At 42.4% G+C, this 19,316-nt stretch overlaps 1 pseudogene; it reads right to left on the minus strand.

Annotated features, from left to right (window-relative positions):
* Positions 1 to 345: 345 nt before the first annotated feature.
* Positions 346 to 18,809, minus strand: LOC147510050 (pentatricopeptide repeat-containing protein At4g20740-like; annotated as a pseudogene).
* Positions 18,810 to 19,316: the final 507 nt, after the last annotated feature.

Below are 19,316 nucleotides of genomic sequence, written 5' to 3' on the forward strand. Positions count from 1 at the left end.
TTTAAATATGCACGTGCATAAGTTAGTAAATATAAAATGTATTAGTTAATTCATAATATACATGTTGACACTATTATTAACATCTATGATATATTTGTTTAACGTATTGTTATAAAATATACATTTAACAACACACATTCACTATTATGCTATATATATTTAATAGACTTTTATACGTAAAAAACATATTTTATATTATAATGTATGAGTTTGATTATCTTAAATGTAATATAATACTAAATTTTATATATCGAAATCATAATAATCGGTTCCGATTTTGGTTCGGGTGCCCACGGGTTTTTTACTATTTAGTTCTACGGTTTCAGTTCTTTATCGATTCGGTTCTTAATGACCAGTTTTAAATGGGTCTAACTTTTTAAGACTCAGAACCAGAACATTCGATTTCGGTTCCAGTTCGGTTTTGGGTAATCGGGTACCCATTGGCACCATAAGTAGTTCCTCATAAATGATCAAATTTGCTTCTATTAAAAGCTTGTGCTCTCTCATACTCGTAAATACCTTCCTTGCCTCCTCCAAACTCCCATTATCGCACATGCTAGAGATAACAACCGAGTATATGAGATCATTCAGAGGGCATCCCTGTTCCATCATTTTTTCTACTATATCAATAACTTTCTTAGCCTCACATGACCTACATGCATGGATGATGCTCAAGGTATATTTGAAATCTATTGGCCCACTTGTGCGTAACATTGCCCAAGCCATGTACTAGAGTAAGAGAGCATCGATCTCTCCAATCTTGCGAGCCCATAGACCAAAGAGCTATAAGCGTAAAATAGTTGGTACCCACGATTTCTCTTTCATCTTATTATAGCATGAGCATGCAGCTTTGATGTCCCCAACATCAACAAAACAAGGAATTACGTTACGATTACATAGACGAAGTCGTATGTATTCGTAATCCTTCATTTCCTCAAAAGAGATAATGCACCTTTCACATCCCCAATTTTGTGGAGTGCTTGAATAATGATGCTATAAATCGAAACGTTGCAAAACCCTCTTGCCTTCAAGTATTTAAGAGTTTCTAAAGCCTTGTATTCCCTCCCTCCTTTACCTACCATGAATGAGAAGAAGTTGGAAAGATCCTCAATGACATGTAGCCCTAAATTTCGCATCTGCTGAAGCAATTTGCAAATCTCATCCATTCTACTCTACTCAGCATACAATGCTAAAATGGGATTTACAGTGACAAAGTTTGGGCTAAGACCCTCTTGAACCATGAACTGGAACAATTTGTAAGCCTTGCCAATCTTGTTTGCATTACAAAGACCTTCAATCAAAGAATTAAGTATGGAAAGATCAGCACGATACCCAGCCGACATGAGATCCTTCAACAAATCACAAGCTGACCCAATCTTCCCCTCGGCAACAAAAGCTTCAATTAGTGAACCATACACGACCCTATCTATCAAATATTTCTTCTTCTTCATCTCCTTGAAGAGTTTGCAGGGGAAATTCCGAGTATCCCCTGATCTTCCTATGTGCTTTGTGATTTGAAATCCTTTGCTGAATAGAGAAGGGATGAGATGATGGTGAGTTCAGGGTTGAACCATCTGACGGCTGCCTATGTATCTCCTTTGTTCTATTGGAGAATCAAACCCTATTTTGCGTAGTTCCTAAGAGCGACTCCCTATGATTTATATAGAAAGGGTGTCGAGAGTCATAGGGTTAGGGATGTCCTCAACGCTTGTGAGTTCCCTTCCATTTTTGGACTCTGCCTTCCTATTAGGATTCCTCTTCTTATGGAAGTATGAATCTAGACCATATCTTATGATAGGTAAGTGTCCTTGTTGATCATAATGTCCCATCGTGCATGGGAAGATTATATCTAAAAGGTAACCCCTAAGATATGTCATCACGATTATTTCATTATCATCAAAGATCGCCATCTTCAGTTTCCTTATGTTCAGGAACTATCTATATAAATTCCTAATGACTGGTGTTTGAAGGCGGTCAGTCATGTGCCTGACACATGTCCACTAAACACTCGTGCTAAGAACGAGATCACTTATTCACAGAATTGATTCGATGGTCCTCGTCTCATTCTGGACATCTATAGTCTTAGGTTATTTCCCATACACGTGTCTTCTATTCAGTGATGGGAAATCCCCCAACAAATGCCCCCTCTCGTGCCATCTAGCACGTGGGTGCTTGAAGCGACGCTGCTTTTGGCGCGAGAATCCTTTTCCAAAACTGTTGTTGGAACTGCTGACGTACCCAACTAATTAAGTCTCTAAAAAGACGGCTCGAACAAACATGCCGTTTCCCAAAAAAGGTAATGATGGCAGTTCTATCCCGAAAAGACGCATCGCTTGGGCTCATCCTAACCGTCTATCTTATCCGTATATAAGAGATTTGGTGAGAGAACTTTCATGAATCCCATCTGGTCACTTGTAAACTTCAAGATCTTTCCTCCCTGGAATCGATCCACGAGAAATTTCACATCCCTGAAGATATCGGCCTGGAGTAGGGGTGTAAAATGGGTCGGGCCGGGCTAGCCCGGCCCTCAAATCATGAAGCCCATATGATTTGAGGGCCGGGCTGGCCCAACCCCCTTATGCTATGAGGGTCGGGCCTGTGAGGGCCAACACTTGAATTATACAGCCCTTGCCCTCACCTCAACCCCCTTTAGAAAACTGTGGGCCGGGCCTGAGGGCCGGGCTGTACAACTTGTCAATTATTCAAAACTCTTGAATGCAACTTGTTCAGACTTCATTAACATATTTGGTTTTTATCAGATTTCATTAACTGATTAACATATTCATTACAAAAATTCTTGAAAACCTATCAAACTTCATTAACATATATAATAGAATATATGAATATATTCTATAGGATAGAGATATATCCATATAATACAGCTATATCCTATATAATATATTCACATATTCTAACAATATATTCATTACAAGAGAGAGAACCTCCATCAAGGACACGTTCATACTTCAAACAAATCCAAAAACAGGTTTGCAAAACAACAAGAGAATTGTTTAAATGCATCATTAAGCTTCATAGTATTCTCTGTACTTGATTCTTGATCACAACTTATATTTGCTTTAGTCTTCAAATATTTGCAAAGCAAAAGGATAAATATTTACAGTTAAAGGGCCTTAATACGGGCTTTGTGAGGGCCTTAATACGGGCTTTGTGAGGGCTTTAGAGGGTCGGGCTGAGGGCCGCCCTCATGTTTCCATATCTAGGCCCTTACCCTTCCCTCAAAACATGAGGGTCGGGCCCCCTGCCTCAAAATTGCATGCGGGGCTTAAATTTGAGGGCTTTTTTTGTCTATGGGCCGGGTCGGGTCGGGCGGGCCGAGGGCTTGAGGGCCGTTTTTACACCCCTAGCCTGGAGTGGGGAAGGTTATCTGATGAGTTGGCCGGTGGCACTCATCACCATTGGTTAGCTTAGGGCCAAACTCACTCTTCCCCTACACCCATTGCTAAGAGAGTGTCTGATTCACTTCAATTTTGCTCTTGGTCAGGCAGCACCCCTGTTTTACAGAATTGTTATGTACTCTGCCCTTCTTGCCAAAAGACATGTGTTTGCTCTAAACCGTTGGGTGTTCGGTTACTTTTATGAGGTCCGGCGTATTCGAGACCAGTCGTACTATTACCTCATGACCAGAGACAAGAATTCTCCGATCGTCTTTTTTGGGGGGAGTAGAGTGACAAAGGCTGGGCTGATCACCACCTTCGTGTGTTGGGTGATGCGTGGGACGTTCGCCCCTCCGATGCTGATGGTGAGCCAATGGGAATTCCTGTTCCCAGAAAACACACATGCTCCAACTAGTAAGTCTTCCTACTCAAGTACTTTATAACTTGATATAAGAGCCTTTCGCCTGAATATCTTTTGCTATTATTCCTTAGATGACTCTTCCCCCTGGAATTAACTAACTGCAACTGATGCTGCTATGGTGGACATTATCAAGAAGATCCCCAAGGAATAGAGGATGCCTTAGGTGATAGTTCTTGATCTCATCCGTCTTTTTGAATATTTCAACATCTCTATTAAAGAATTGCTGCAACTTGTTCCTGGCTTTTCCCCCTTTGGGATAAATACTGTGAATTCTGGGCGCACAACACTTCCTCTTCCTGTTGATCAGGATACCGGACTTCTTCCTCCTCCAGTTTAGGATGAATCCTCTTTGATTACAAGAAGAAAAGGAAACTGCAAGGAGAAGAGTTTGGAGGCCGCCTCGATGATCTTTGTGACGCCGGGTTGATTCAGAGCCCGCCTGTCGCTGATGATTGTGTGATCACTGGCGGGAGGGGCCCTGAACTGCCTCATGAACTGCTGGTGGCCATCAATTTTAAAAAGGGAGTGCATGCGTCCAACCGTTCTAAATTGAAGAGATATGATACTACTTCTGATGTTGCCCCCTCTGGTAAGAAAACGAAGTTTCGCCTTCTCTCTGTTAGTGAAGACACACTTTTTAAGGTTCCTGGTAGTATTCCCCACCTGTTAAGCCTTGTAAGAATGTAGCCGATTCATCCACTGATACCATGGCTACCGTGAGCTGATCCGGGCGAAAAGAGGTCAGAAGAGAATCGGAGAGCTGCAGATCCAGGTTGACCAGCTCTTGGCGAAAGAGAAGAAATTTGATACTGGCTTCAAGAATATGAGAGACACTATCTCCAACCTTCGAAGCTCTCTGGAGAAAGCCCAAAAAGGAGCCGCTGATGCTGCCACTTGGAAAGTGAAGTTCTTGGAACTGCGCGCCCACTTCACTACCTTGCAAGCAAAACATGACCAAGTCCAAGGGGAACTTAACTGTAGGAACACCGAGATGAGGACCCTTGGGCAAGCCATTACCCATGCAAATGAGGTCATGTCAGGCTATGAGAAGGCTGATGACCTCTTGGCGGAGACCTCTGAGTTCTATTCTTAAGTGGTGAAGGAGGTGAAGAAGAGGTCAGCTGAAAGTACCATTCGCTTTGCTATGAGATTACTTGATGTTTCTCGAGAGTCCTTCGATGATGCTAGACAAGTTAAGTTTGAGGAGGCTATTTAGGCTACTGGATATGTCTCTCAGTTGGATGCTCAGGGGCGAGTGACCAACCCTTTCATCTTGTTTCCTGATCTAGACACCAGTATCTCAGCTATCCAGGAAGAACTTATGCCTGATGCCTCCTCGTCCTCTGAAGACGACACCGATGATGACATGCCTCCCGTCCAACTTCCTTTTCTGCCAGTTCCAGGTTCAGGTGAGTGTTTTGTTCAGCCTTCAATCGTTCCAGCTAATCCAACCACACAGTCTGAGGCTGTTCCTGATGAGGATTCAGGAATAGCCTCAGAGCCGGAGTCCACTGACCAGGGTCGTGATGTCGACCCTCGACACCGAAAAAGAACTCAGAACAGGAAACTTTCTACCAAAGAAAGTGCATGGGAAACTAAGAAGAATGACCTGACTGTCAGATGCATCGGATGACAGGCAAGGGGAAAAAAATGCAAGACTCCCTTGTTCAATCTGCCATAATGGGAGTAGGCAGATCTCCTTTTGCATCACGGGTGATGAGGAAGCCATATCCCCGTGGTTACAGACAACCGAAGTTCAATGTCTTTAGTGGCAAGTTAGATCCGGTCGATCACATATTCAGGTATTGTGCGACTATGGGACAATATGAGAGATATAACCATGTCATGTGTCAGGGGTTCAAAGCCTCCTTGTCTGGATCAACGCTCTAGTGGTATCACAGATTACCTGAGCATCAGATTAGGTCCTCAGAAGAACTATTTATGACCTTCATATAAAGGTACTCATGCAACAAGCATCAGCCAAAATGGATCGATGCACTGTTCAACATCAAGAAAAAAGAGGGAGAGGCGTTGAGATCCTACATGCGACGGTTCATGGAAAATTCAATCCAAATAGAGTCTTGTGATGAACAGACTGCTATAATAGCTTTCAAACAAGGGTTGGATGAAAACAACGCCTTATTCAGATCTCTCTCCAGGAAACCACCCTGCGATTTAGAGGAACTCCTTGATAGGGTTGAAACTCATGCGGGATGGGAAGAAGATGTCCTGAACAGACGTCAGGAAGTGAAGAAGATTAGTCGGACAGTTCTTGGGCTTCCCCGAGAAGGGAATGGAAATTCTTCCTTTCAAAAATCAAAGAGAGACCATAATCGTAATCGCCAAAGGGCCGAATCTCCATCAAAGGGACGAATGTCCAGAGGGCAATACCAAAATGTAGCCAGTAGTGCAGATGGAAAACCACAGAAGAAGCCACGTGTGGAAGGAACTAAAGAAGCTCTTCCCTCGATGGACAAAAACTTCGCCCCTCTGAACAAAATGCCAGATGAGGTTCTGGACTCGATAAAAAATCAGAGCTACCTCAAATGGCCAGCTCTACTAAAGCCAGGCTCCCTGGGTACCAGAGACCAAAGAACCTACTGCAAGTTCCATAAGAGTAAGGGTCACAACACTAAAGCTTGCATGACCCTAAAAAATGAACTACAGGATCTGATTAAAAGGGGATATCTGAAGCACTTTGTGGCACACGAACATGCGAACGCACTACAACATGAGGAGATCAACACGTCAGTTCAGGATCCACCAGGTACTGGACCGTTCAATGGCCGACTCCAGATAAATATGATTTTCGAAAAAGCAAGTAAACGGAATAGACAGATCACTGAGAAGGGTGCGCGATATCAGATGCGCATCACCAAGCAGATGAGGATCATGAACAATGAGCTGACTATAAGAGCTTAGGTTAACGCGGTACCCCACAAAGATCCGCTCATCCTCTTCATTGAGGCAGACTGTTGCAGCATCCAGAGCCCCCATGAGGATGCGCTTGTTTTGACACTTCCTTTTGGAGATTATGATTTGCATCGCATATTGGTTGATCTAGGCAGCCCAGCAGATGTGCTATACTATGACGCATTCAAAAAGCTGCAAATTCTTGACTCTGAAATGGTCACCACCAACTCTAATCTATATGGATTCAGTGGGGACAAAGCTCTGACAGTTGAGGAGATCCAACTACTCGTAGCTACTGGTCCGGTAACTCTTATCATAAACTTTGTCGTAGTAAAAGCTAACACACCCTATCATATGATCTTGGGCAGGACCTGGCTACACAGACTCCGAGTTGTTCCTAACACCTATCACCAATGTCTGAAGTTCTTGCATAACGAGACAATTGAGATGATCACAGGGGATCAGGTGGCAGCCAAAGCATGCTAAGCGCTAGCAACGAAGCAGTCCCCACTCCCTTTTGAACCAATGGAGGTGGGGCCACCCGCCAAATAGCAATTATAGCTTGATCCACCTCTCCCGGACCTGGTCCCACGAGAGAGGGAGGATCCCCCCTCATTGGAGCCGTTAGAGGAAGTGGAAATTGTAGGTGGTAGCTTGCCAAAAACAACTTTCATCGGCACCTTGTTGAGTTCTGAAGAGCGCCAAGCTCTGATACAGTTCCTCCGAGAACACAGAGACGTGTTTTCTTGGTCATTCGAAGAAATGCCAAGAATTGACCCCCACGTGGCATGCCACTAACTCAATGTCCGTAGTGATGCAGTTGTAGTCAAGCAGAAACCGAGAAGGATATGTGCTGACAGATCCAAAGCGGTAAAAGCTGAAGTTGAAAAACTAAAGCCAGTTAATTTTGTCAGGGAATTCAATTTTCCCACCTGGATTTCTAATATTGTCCCAGTAAGAAAGAAGAATGGGTCATAGAGAATCTGTATTGACTTCACAGATTTGAACCGTGCATGTCCAAAAGACAGTTACCTTCTACCACGAATTGACAAGTTGGTAGATGTGACGGCTAGGCATGAACTGTTATCCTTCATAGATGGGTCGTCAGGCTACAACCAGATCCCCTTACATAAGGAGGACCACAAGCATGCCAGTTTCATAACCTAGGATGGCTTGTACTGCTATCAGGTCATGCCATTCGGATTGAAAAATGCAGGAGCCACATACCAGCATTTGGTAAACAAGATGTTCGAAAGATTAATAGGCGACATTATGGAGGTGTATGTGGACAATCTCCTGATTAAGAGTCTAAAATGGGGAGATCATCTCTCCCACTTGAAACGTGCATTTGACGTTCTTCGAGAATATCGCATGAAGCTCAACCCCACGAAATGTGATTTCGTTGTATCATCAGGAAAGTTTTTAGAGTACCTAGTTACTAAGAGAGGGATTGAGGCAAACCTAGATCAGATCTGAGCGTTCATAGAAATGCCCTCACTTAAAAACATGAAAGAGGTTCAAAAAGTTATAGGCAAGTTAGCAGCTCTGAACAGGTTCATCTCTAAGAGTTCAGATAAGTGCAAAACCTTCTTTCATTTACTGCAAAAGAACACCTCCTTCGCATGGACGGAAGAGTGCCAAAAGGAGTTCGATCAACTCAAAACATACCTTGGGGGCACCGCTAATCCTTTCAAAGCCTGTTGAGGGAGAAGTCCTGGGTCTTTATCTCTGTTCATCTGACTAAGACATCAGTTCTATACTGATACGTGTGGATAAAAAGAAGGTTGAAAACATGTCTATTTCTTGAGTCGGACGCTCCTACTAGCAGAAACAAGATACCCTAAACTTGAAAGAGTCGCTTTAGCACTTGTTTTTGCAGCAGAGAAATTACGACCATACTTCCAGTCCCATACCATAAGAGTGATCACAGAGTACCAATTGCGATCAGTTCTGGAACGACCGAACAAGTCAGAAAGGCTAGCTAAATGGTCTCATTAACCGCCGTCGAGAATATGATATTATTTACGTCCCGGAATCTCGAGGAGAAGGGTCAGGCACTAGCAGAATTCTTGGGAGATTTCCCAATGACCTACACGGGGTACGATTCAACCACCCCCAGTTTCGATGATGGTATCCTGCCTGAATATACAAACTCCCATCCAGACCTATGGGAGTCGAGCTCTGGATGGCGGCTGTTTGTGGATGGATCTTCAAATGACAGAGGTGCAGGAGTTGGAGCTGTGTTGGTTACTCCCGACAATATGCGGCTGGAGAAATCTATCCGATTAGGTTAGAACACCTTTAACAATGAGGCAGAGTATGAGGCGACACTTGCTGGATTCACAATGGCCCTCGACCTGGGCCTAACACACCTCACAGTTTTTAGTGACTCACAACTAATTGTGTTCCAAGTTGATGGAGGGTATGAGGCCAGGGACGAACGAATGGCCAAATACCTGGAATTGGTAAGGGGTCTTCACGGAAAGTTTGAGAACATTCAGTTCTATCAGCTGCCTCGATCCAAAAATTGACACGTAGATGCTTTGGCATATGTTGCCTCGATGTTGGGCAACAGTGAGTCACGTTCCATCCCTATAGATTTTCAGGAGAAATCTAGCATTCAGATCCCAATTACAATAGTTTGTGTTGTTCCAACCATTACTCCAAGTTGGATGGATCCATATAAGTCCTACCTCAAAGACGAAACACTCCCTGAGGATAAGAATGTAGCAAGGCGTCTGCTTGCAAAGATACAAAGATTCACCCTCGTTGGAGACGATATGTACAAGAAGTCTTTTATGGGATCTCATTTCAGAAGTCTCTCCCCACACCTCCCTGAACAGGTTATGCGAGAAGTTCATGAAGGAATTTGTGGCAACCTTGCTGGGGGCAGAACAGTAGCTCTCAAAATCCTAAGGCAATGATACTTTTGGCCTTATATGCAAAAGGATGCACAGGTTTTTTGCCCACAAATGTGAAAAATGTCAACGATATGCTCTGCTAATCCATGCTCCAGCAACAGAAATGCACCCATTGGCTAGTCCATGGCCATTTGCACAGTGGGGAATTGATATCGTAGGACCTCTACCACCTGCTCCTGGCAATGTCCGATTCCTACTAGTTGCGACGGATTACTTTACCAAGTGGATAGATACAGTTCCCCTTGTCTTCATTCGAGAACATGGCGTCAGAAAGTTCATTTGGAACAACATTGTCTGCAGGTTCGGCATACCCAAAGTTTGTAGGAACCGTTATTTCATAATGCAAATCTCTACAAACCGTGAAAATCATGCGCAATAGAATTAGTGGTTCTCACGATTTTGGATAGGAAACATACCTTTAGATCCGGTTATGATATATCTGAGAATCCAATAGCTATAAAATCAAATTAACCCCTTGATCTTCTATTGTATTCCTTTCAATAGATTGGACGTTGTGTGGGCAACGATCTACCAACCCCCTTCTTTCTCCCAAAGCTAGATCCAATTTTGGATCTATCTTTCCTTGCCTCTCTTTTCAATCCAGTGAATAGTGAATTTCGGCCAGGAGACAAGGGATTCTATTTATAGGCTACAACAGGGACCATGAGGAGAAATTAGGATTGGGCCTCGGCGGGCTTGGGCTTCCCATGTTCACCCAGAACACACGGCCCAAGTCCGTCAACAAATGACTTATTCTACTAAAGGCCATTGTTGCACTACCGCCATAATCCCAAATTACGTGTCAGCGTTTATGGGCTCCATATTATATGCTCGTTGATCTCCCCGTGTTTAAGATATCGAATATTCGTTAATTAAGTCAAGTTACTGACAACTATATCAATCAACTTCTTATGTCCTCGAGTAGTACCACTCAACCTTATTGTCATGTCGGAATAAACCCACCTATAGGGTTTACATGACAATCTTTATGAGCTCCTCAAGGGGACATCACCCCCCCCCCCCGGACTTCCTGCGGGTCACGGATTCCTTTTATAATCAACAGCACACCTTACATACAATATCATTACCCAATCCATCGAGTTTGTTGATTCACAAATGAATCTCACTCATTGATGATTTAAAGTAATGTATAATACATGTAAGTGCCCGTTATTATATCCGGATTAAGAGGACAAACATCCATAATAACAGAGGCGTTTGTTCTCTTATATAGTCAGTATAAAGAGAAACAACCTCACTTGGTCATGTTCAATACACACAAAGTGTACTAGTGTAATCCTATAGTCAAGATAGACTAATACCAGATTATACTACAACCATACTAATGGTTTGTCCAAATCCATTTAGGTTGTGAACGATTACTTATACTTTATAAGATACTGATGATATGATCTTCTGTGTGTCCACACCATATCATCTACAACATAAAGTATTAGACACATGCATATAACTAATAACATATATAATATGCATAACATTTGCCCATATAATTCTCATTCAAAATATAAAGAATTAGAGTTATTACAAAAGTAATGCTTTTAGTATATAACCCTATTAAAGTTATCATCTCAGATAATGGGCTCCAGTTCGCTAGAGGATTGGTTGCTGAACTCTGTGAGGAATTTCACATTACCCATCTGTTCTCAACTCTAAGGTACCCACAAGGCAATGGCCAAGTTGAAGCCTCTAACAGGGTCATCTTGGATAACATGAAGTGTAAATTAGACGACGCAAAAGGTTTATGGGTTGAGGAAATACCTAAGGTCCTATAGGCATACCGAACTACACCCAGACGGTCAACTAGTGAATCACCATTTTCACTGACCTACGAAACTGAGGTTGTCATACCTTAAGAACTAGTAGCTCCCACTCAGAAGTCAGATGTTGTGCACACTTTGGACAATGAGGAGTTGTTATGTAGAGAAATGGATCTCCTAAATGAAAAACAAGAAGGTGCCGCACTTCGCTTAACTGCTAACCAGCAGATTCTGAAGAGATCATACGACAAGAGAGTCCGTATTCGATCTTTCAAATATGGAGATCTAGTTTTGCGCGAGATCCCAGAGCCCAACGACAAGCTTGGGCCCAACTGGGAAGGACCTTACATCATCGACAAGGTTGGTTGAACTGGTTTTTATTATCTCCACACTGTTGAAGGGGACGTTCTTGTCAAACCATGGAACGCGCAGCACTTTCGCAAGTACTATCAGTAAATTGTTATTCTATGATTTTTTATGCATTGTTCACTCCTCTCCAATTCATCAATAAAGTGCTCCACATTGCCATCGAATTTATTCCTTGTATTAATTCTTTATTTATGATCCACAATAGACTAAGCCTTTAGGGAATTATCTTCTCACTATCTGTTCTAGAATATTGTATGCCAATTTGCTTTAGAACCAGTGATACTGAGTATGGGAAAGTTGAACTGTATGCCAGATCCTTTCCCATTCCCACGCAGCTGGAACTGTACGCCAGTTCTTTCAAACTGCAATTATCCTCGATTAATTAAGCCTTTAGGGAATCCGACCACACTAACTGTTCAGTAAATTGTATGTCAGTTTGACTTAGAGCAAGAGATAGTGTTCTTGAGAGCATGAACTGTATGCGAGTTCCTAGCACTCTCGAAACATCAACATAGGAGTTGCTGGGAAGATCTGGGTTGGATCCAGATCCTAGCACGCAAATCATGGGTCTGGAACAGTATCGACATGATGGCGCTGAGGAAGACTCTCCCACTGCTGTTCTGGCGATAACCTATTTATTTTTTTAAAATAAATAGGACCTATCATTATTAAACATAGTGTTGTGCTCATGGCGGCAAGTTACTTTTGCAAAGACATATGACTCTATTGCGATCGAACTCCTAATTACAGTTAACTTGAATGGCTCCCATGATATCCTGATCAGATTCTGGTCATGCCTCATTTTAATCTGTTTAGCCTACTAGGGTCACCTATTGTTGTTCCAAATGAACTTTGGGGGCATCAAGGGTAGAGTGTACATAGTAACATATGTCATATAACATAAAATATTTCTAATGAATACATAAACTAGAAGAGCTACAAAGCTCAGTAAGTAAACAATATACATACATAAAATAGAAGAGCTATAGAGCTCACTAAGTAAATTATATGTGAGCTGTATAGCTCAATATTACAGATCCATAGAATAATTGTTTATGTGAATCATCAACTGAAAAGCTTATGAAGCAGGGGTAGAATCAAACTTCGGTTCACCATCAGTGCTTGCTGTTGCACCATCGTTAGGAACTCGTGTTTACTCTCAAGAATAGACTGTGTGGTTGGATTAGCTGGAACGGTTGAAGGCTTAACAGAACACTCACCTGAAATTGGAACTGGCAGAAAAGGAAGTTGAATGGGAGGCATGTCATCATCGGTGTCTTCTTCAAAGGATGAGGAGGCATTAGGCATAAGTTCTTCTTGGATAGCTGAGATATTGGTGTCTAGATCAGGAAATAAGATAAAAGGGTTGGTCACTTGCCAATGAGCATCTAACGGAGAGACATATCCAGTAGCCTCAATAACCTCCTCAAACTTAACTTGTCTGGCAGCATCGAAGGACTCTCGAGAAACATCAAGTACTCTTAGAGCAAAGCAAATGACATTTTCAGCTGACCTCTTCTTCACCTCCTTCACCACTTGAGAATATAACTCAGAGGTCTCCGCCAAGAGGTCATCAGCCTTTTTATCAGAGCGGAGACATTTCTCTTTTAGAGCCCTCTCATAGCCTGACATGACCTCATTTGCATGGGCAATGGCTTTCCCAAGGGCCCTCATCTCGGTGTTCCTACGGTTAAGTTCCTTTTGGACTTGGTCATGTTTTGCTTGCAGGGTAGTGAAGTGGGCGCGTAGTTCCAAGAACTTCACTTTCCAAGTGGCAGCATCAGCGGCTCTTTTTTGGGTTTCTCCAGAGAGCTCCGAAGGTTGGAGATAGTGTCTCTCATATTCTTGAAGCCAGTATTAGATTTCTTCTCTTTTGCCAAGAGCTCGTCAACCTGGATCTTCAGCTCCGCAGTTCTTTTCTCGGCAGCCTTTTTCGCCTAGATCAACTCACCGGTAGCCATGGCATCAGTGGATGAATCGGCAGAGGCCACAAAGATGGGTTCTTTTATAGCCAGAAAGTTATTCACTAACTGGAGAAGAATATAGGATGTGTAAGAAACACAATGAGAGAAACCAAACACTGAACAGAGAAGAAAGTCTTACCTTGGCAAGGTGAACAGCAGATTAGCAAAAGGACAGGTCCAAGGTCCCAGCTATGTTGGCTTCAGCCTTGTCAAGAGGAAGTCGGGCAGCTTCCAGAACCCTAAGCGCGATATCAACATCTTTAACAGAGTGCTTGTTGGTAACATGTAGTTCATCAATTCGTCCCCAACGCCTCATCTCCACAATCATCTCCCTCCCAGGGGAATCTGGAGATCTTAGAGAAAAGGGAATGTCATCACTCACCCCCTCCTATCACTGGATCGAGAAGGAGGGAGAGCGACAGTTACAATAGTGGTTTCAGCAATACCTTTCCCCTTGCGATTATCAGGGAGGGGAGGGTCAACGGTTAGAAGGACATTATCACCAGTTTGTTCAGAACCTGTAGAAAGAACTGGAATTGATGGGGGTACAGCTACATTCTTACAAAGCTTAACAGGTGGGGGAATACTAGCAGGAATCTTAAAAAGTGGGTCTTCACTAACAGAGAGAAGGCGAAACTTTGTTTTCTTACCAAAGGGGGCAACATCAGCAGTAGTATCAGATCTCTTCAATCTAAAATGGTTGGACGCACGCACTCCCCTTTTAAAATTGCTGGCCGCAAGTAGTTTATGAGGCAGTTCAGGGCCCCTCCCGCCAGTGATCACACAATCATCACTGACAGCAGGCTCCTGAACTGAACCCGGAGTCGCAGCATCACTAGAGACGGCCTCCGAACTCTTCTCCTTGCGGTTTCCTCTTCTTCTTGTAATAAAAAAGGATTCATCTTGAACAGGAGGAGGAAGAAGTCTGACATCCTAATCAACAGGAGGAGGAAGTGTTGTGCGTCTAGAATTCACAGTATTTATCCCAAAGGGGGAAAAGCCAGGAACAAGTTGCAGCAATTCTTCAATAGACATGTTGAAATATTCAAAAAGACGAGTGAGATCAGGAACTATCACCCAAGGCATCCTCTATTCCTTGGGGATCTTCTTGATAATGTCCACCATAGCAGCATCATTTGCAGTTAGTTGATTCCAGGGGAAAGAGTCATCTAATTAAGGAATAATAGCAAAAGATATTCAGGCGAAAGACTCTTATATCAAGTTATAAAGTACCTGAGTAGGAAGACTTACTGGTTGGAGCATGGGTGTGTTTTATGGGAATATGAATTCCAATTGGTTCACCATCAACATTAGAGGGGGCGAACGTCTCACGCATCACCCAACACACGAAGGTGGTGATCAGCCTAGCCTTCGTCACTCTGCTTCCCCTTAAAAAAGACGATCGGAGAATTCTTGTCTCTGGTCATGAGGTAATAGTACGACTGGTCTCGAATATGCCGGACCTCATAAAAGTAACCGAACACCCAACGGTTTAGAGCAAACACATGTCTTTTGGAAAAAAAGGGCAAAGTACATAATAGTTCTATAAAACAGGGGTGCTGCCTGACCAAAAGCAAGATTGAAGTGAATCAGACACTCTCTTAGCAATGGGTGGAGGGGAAGAGTTAGTCTGGTCCTAAGCTAACCAATGGTGATGAGTGCCACCGGCCAACTCATCAGATAACTTCCTTTACTCTAGGCCAATATCTTCAGGGATGTGAAATTTCTCGCGGATCAGTTCCAGGGAGGAAAGATCTCTGAAGTTTACAAGTGACCAGATGGGATTCATGATCGAGAAAGAGGAAAAGTTTCAAGCTTTGGTTAAACCCTAATGTGAGATCAAAAGGTTCAGTATGCAGAAAAAGGTAGCAAAAGAGATAATGAAAGTTCTCTCACCAGATCCTTTATATACAGATAAGATGGACGGTTAGGATGAGCCCAAGTTGTACGTCGTTTCGGGATGGAACTGCTATAATTACCTTTTTTGGGAAACGGCGTGTCTCTTCAAGCCATCTTTTCAGAGCCTTAATTAGTTGGGCACATCAGCAGTTCTAACAAACAGTTTTGGAAAATGATTCTTGTGCCAAAAGCAGCATCGCTTCAAGTGCCCACGTGCTAGCTGGGACGAGCGGGGGCATTTGTAGGGGGATTTCCCGTCACTGAACAGATGACACGTGTATGGGAAATAACCTAAGATTATAGATGTCCAGAATAAGACGAAGACCATCAGATCAGTTCTGTGAATAAGTGATCTCGTGCTCAGCACAAGTATTTAGTGGACATGTGCCAAGCACATAACTAACCGCCTTCAAGCATAACAGTTACCCCAGTCTTTAAGAACTGATATAGATAGTTCCTGAATAGAAAGAAACTTAAGATGACAATCTTTGATGATAAGGAAGGAATCGTGATGACATATCTTAGGAGTTACCTTTTAGATATAATCTTTCCATACACGATGGGATATTATGATCAACAAGAAACTTACCTTTCATAAGATATGGTCTAAATTCAGACTTCTATAAGAAGAGGAATCCTAATAGGAAGGCAGAGTCCAAAGATGGAAGGGAACTCACAAGCGGTGAGGACATCCCTAACCCTAGGACTCTCATAGCCATTCCTATATAAACCATAGGGATTCGCTCTTAGGAACTACGCAAAATAAAGTTTGATTCTCCAATAGAACAAAGGAGATATGTAGGCAGCTGTCAGACGGTTTAACCCTAAACTCACTATCATCTCATCCCTTCTTTATTCAGCAAAGGATTCCAGATCAGAAGGCATAGAGGAAGATTAGGGGATACTCAAAATTTCCCCTACACACCTTCTGGATGGTCGTCATCATCGAGATCGATGAGTGGTTCCTTCCCTGTGTCGGACTGATATAAGTACCTTAGCAGCTGTAATTCTCGCTCAAGGTTGCTCCTTTGCTGTTCTAGAGCATGCACTGCCTGACTCGCCTGAACAGACTCTGGGTTGGTGAGGACAACATTCTCGCAATTTTGACGTTCCTCCTGAGCGTTATTTTTGGGACCTGCTCTTGGAACAACTGGTTCATCGGTGCTGGTCATAAGTCCTTGGGGAGGATCATTCGCATTTTGGCAACTGACATTCTCACCCCCTTCAGGCATCTCGTGCAGTTCTTCTCTGATGGCGATGCTGTGCGTGGTAGCGCCACCCTTTATTTTCTTTCCTCCTGCCATTACAACAATAAGAGTTTTTAGAATAAATCAATTGTTTGAAATGAATATTTACCTACTTTCTTCCCCACAGACGGTGCCAAAAGATGTAGGGAAAATTCCGAGTATCCCCTGATCTTCCTCTGTGCCTTCTAATCTGGAATCCTTTGCTGAATAGAGAAGGGATGAGATGATGGTGAGTTCAGGGTTGAACCGTCTGACGGCTGCCTACGTATCTCCTTTATTCTATTGGAGAATCAAACCCTATTTTGCGTAGTTCCTAAGAGCGAATGAGTCCTAGGGTTAGGGCTGTCCTCACCGCTTGTGAGTTCCCTTCCATCTTTGGACTCTGTCTTTCTATTATGATTTCTCTTCTTATAGAAGTCTGAATCTAGACCATATCTTATGAGATGTAAGTTTCCTTGTTAATCATAATGGCCCATCATGTATGGGAAGATTATATCTAAAAGGTAACTCCTAAGATATGTCATCACGATTCCTTCCTTATCATCAAAGATCGCCATCTTCAGTTTTCTTCTGTTAAGGAACTGTCTATATCAATTCCTAACGGCTGGGGTAACTGTTATGCTTGAAGGCGGTCAGTCATGTGCCTGACACATGTCCACTAAACACTCGTGCTAAGCACGAGATCACTTATTCACAGAACTGATCCGATGGTCCTCGTCTCATTCTGGACATCTATAGTCTTAGGTTATTTCCCATACACGTGTCATTTGTTCAGTGACGGGAAATCCCCCCTACAAAGTTCATAGAAACTCTTCTCAACCACATTTCCCTTGCACAAAGCAGTTATTAACATAGTGTAAGCCATCTGGATCGACTCCATCCTTCCGCATTTCTTCCCAAATAGTTAAACATTATCCATCTAAATTCCCTTTAGCAATTAGAACCTGTATCATTGCTGTATAAGTGAACACATCTGGTTTACACAAATTCTCCCTCATTCGATCCAAAAGCTTAAAAGCCTCATCAATCCTCCCTTATCTTCAACCAACCCATCCTCTTTAAAATCTTCATAAACTTCCATTGCCAAATCCAAATGATCTGTTTTCACAAGTGCATCCATAACTCTATTGTACAAAAATACTCAACGCTTAATCCTAAACTTCTTCATTTTCTCATAGACATAGTAAACCCTAAGCCCCTTACCAGCATCCGAATGCATTCTAATCAATATCTCAAATTGCTTCTCAGTAGGTGGTTTTCTTTCCATGTTCATAAGTTCAGGCACTTGATCCGCAGCTCTAAAATTATTTGTCCAATTCAAACAATACGCAAACGCATTATACGAGGCAAAATCATGTCGAAAACCCTTCGCTTACCTGCCCAATACAGTATAAGTAAATGCATTACAGAAAACACATAATGTACTACTTTAATTCAATGCATTAAACGAAACGAAATAATTTATAAACACTTACCAGCCCAATGGAAAAACTTGGAATAGAGTCTAGGATCAGTTTTACCTTTAAGAACTTCAGTAAAAAGTTTAGGAGTGACACGTCTAAGCTTATCTAAATTAGTTATAATAGCAGGACACTAGTGTTTTTGCTTTCAAAACGAATCACAAATGTATCTTGCGAGTGGGGAGAGAGATTGGGCAATGGAGAAGTATTTCTCTGATTGGGTTTTTGTTAGAATTGTGGATTGAACTAAATATGGGTCCCATTTGGGTAATTCAAAAGGTTTAGGAAATTTTTGTTTATGGGTTGATGATGTGTTAGGGTTTAGAGTTTTACGGTTTGAGAGTAAACTGCCTTGAACCGTGGACCTATTTTGTGAGGGTTTACGATGATCGTAGTAGAAGTATAGCATGTTAGTTGTGGAGGTTTCAGGCTTAGGTGGCATTTAGTGATTGGTTTGTTTGTGTGTGTTTCTCAACTTTCATAATCAGTTGCTCACTTGTTCTTCCTCACACCTGATGTCAGCTTCGTCTGTTACAAATGAGCCGAAGCCCAAAGTTGATCTTAACATTTTGTATTAAAAGCCCAAGAGGTTGCACAAGCGACCCCTACAATTTTGATTCGAGCCCAAAGAAGTTTAACCCTGACAATACCAAACCGGCTGTTTTCTTCTTCATGTGGTCGATAAGCTTATGTTAAAAGCTTGCTGATATGTTAATAAAACAGCGGTCAGGTTTGTCATTTCATTCACATTTTAATGAAATTGCAAAAGTTTGTCATTTCCTTCACATTTCAATGAAAACGCAGGTTTTGTGTGTATTTTATCGTTGTCTGTTAAAACCTGTGAAAACATGAAAATACAATTAATTTACATTTATTAAACACATAATTGACCCAAATGTAATGTCTCTACGGGGTTTAAAACACAGTTTTTAGTACTTATCAACCATCC

This window comes from Coptis chinensis, chromosome 3 (genome assembly GCF_015680905.1).
Source record: "Coptis chinensis isolate HL-2020 chromosome 3, ASM1568090v1, whole genome shotgun sequence".
Lineage (NCBI taxonomy): Eukaryota > Viridiplantae > Streptophyta > Magnoliopsida > Ranunculales > Ranunculaceae > Coptis > Coptis chinensis.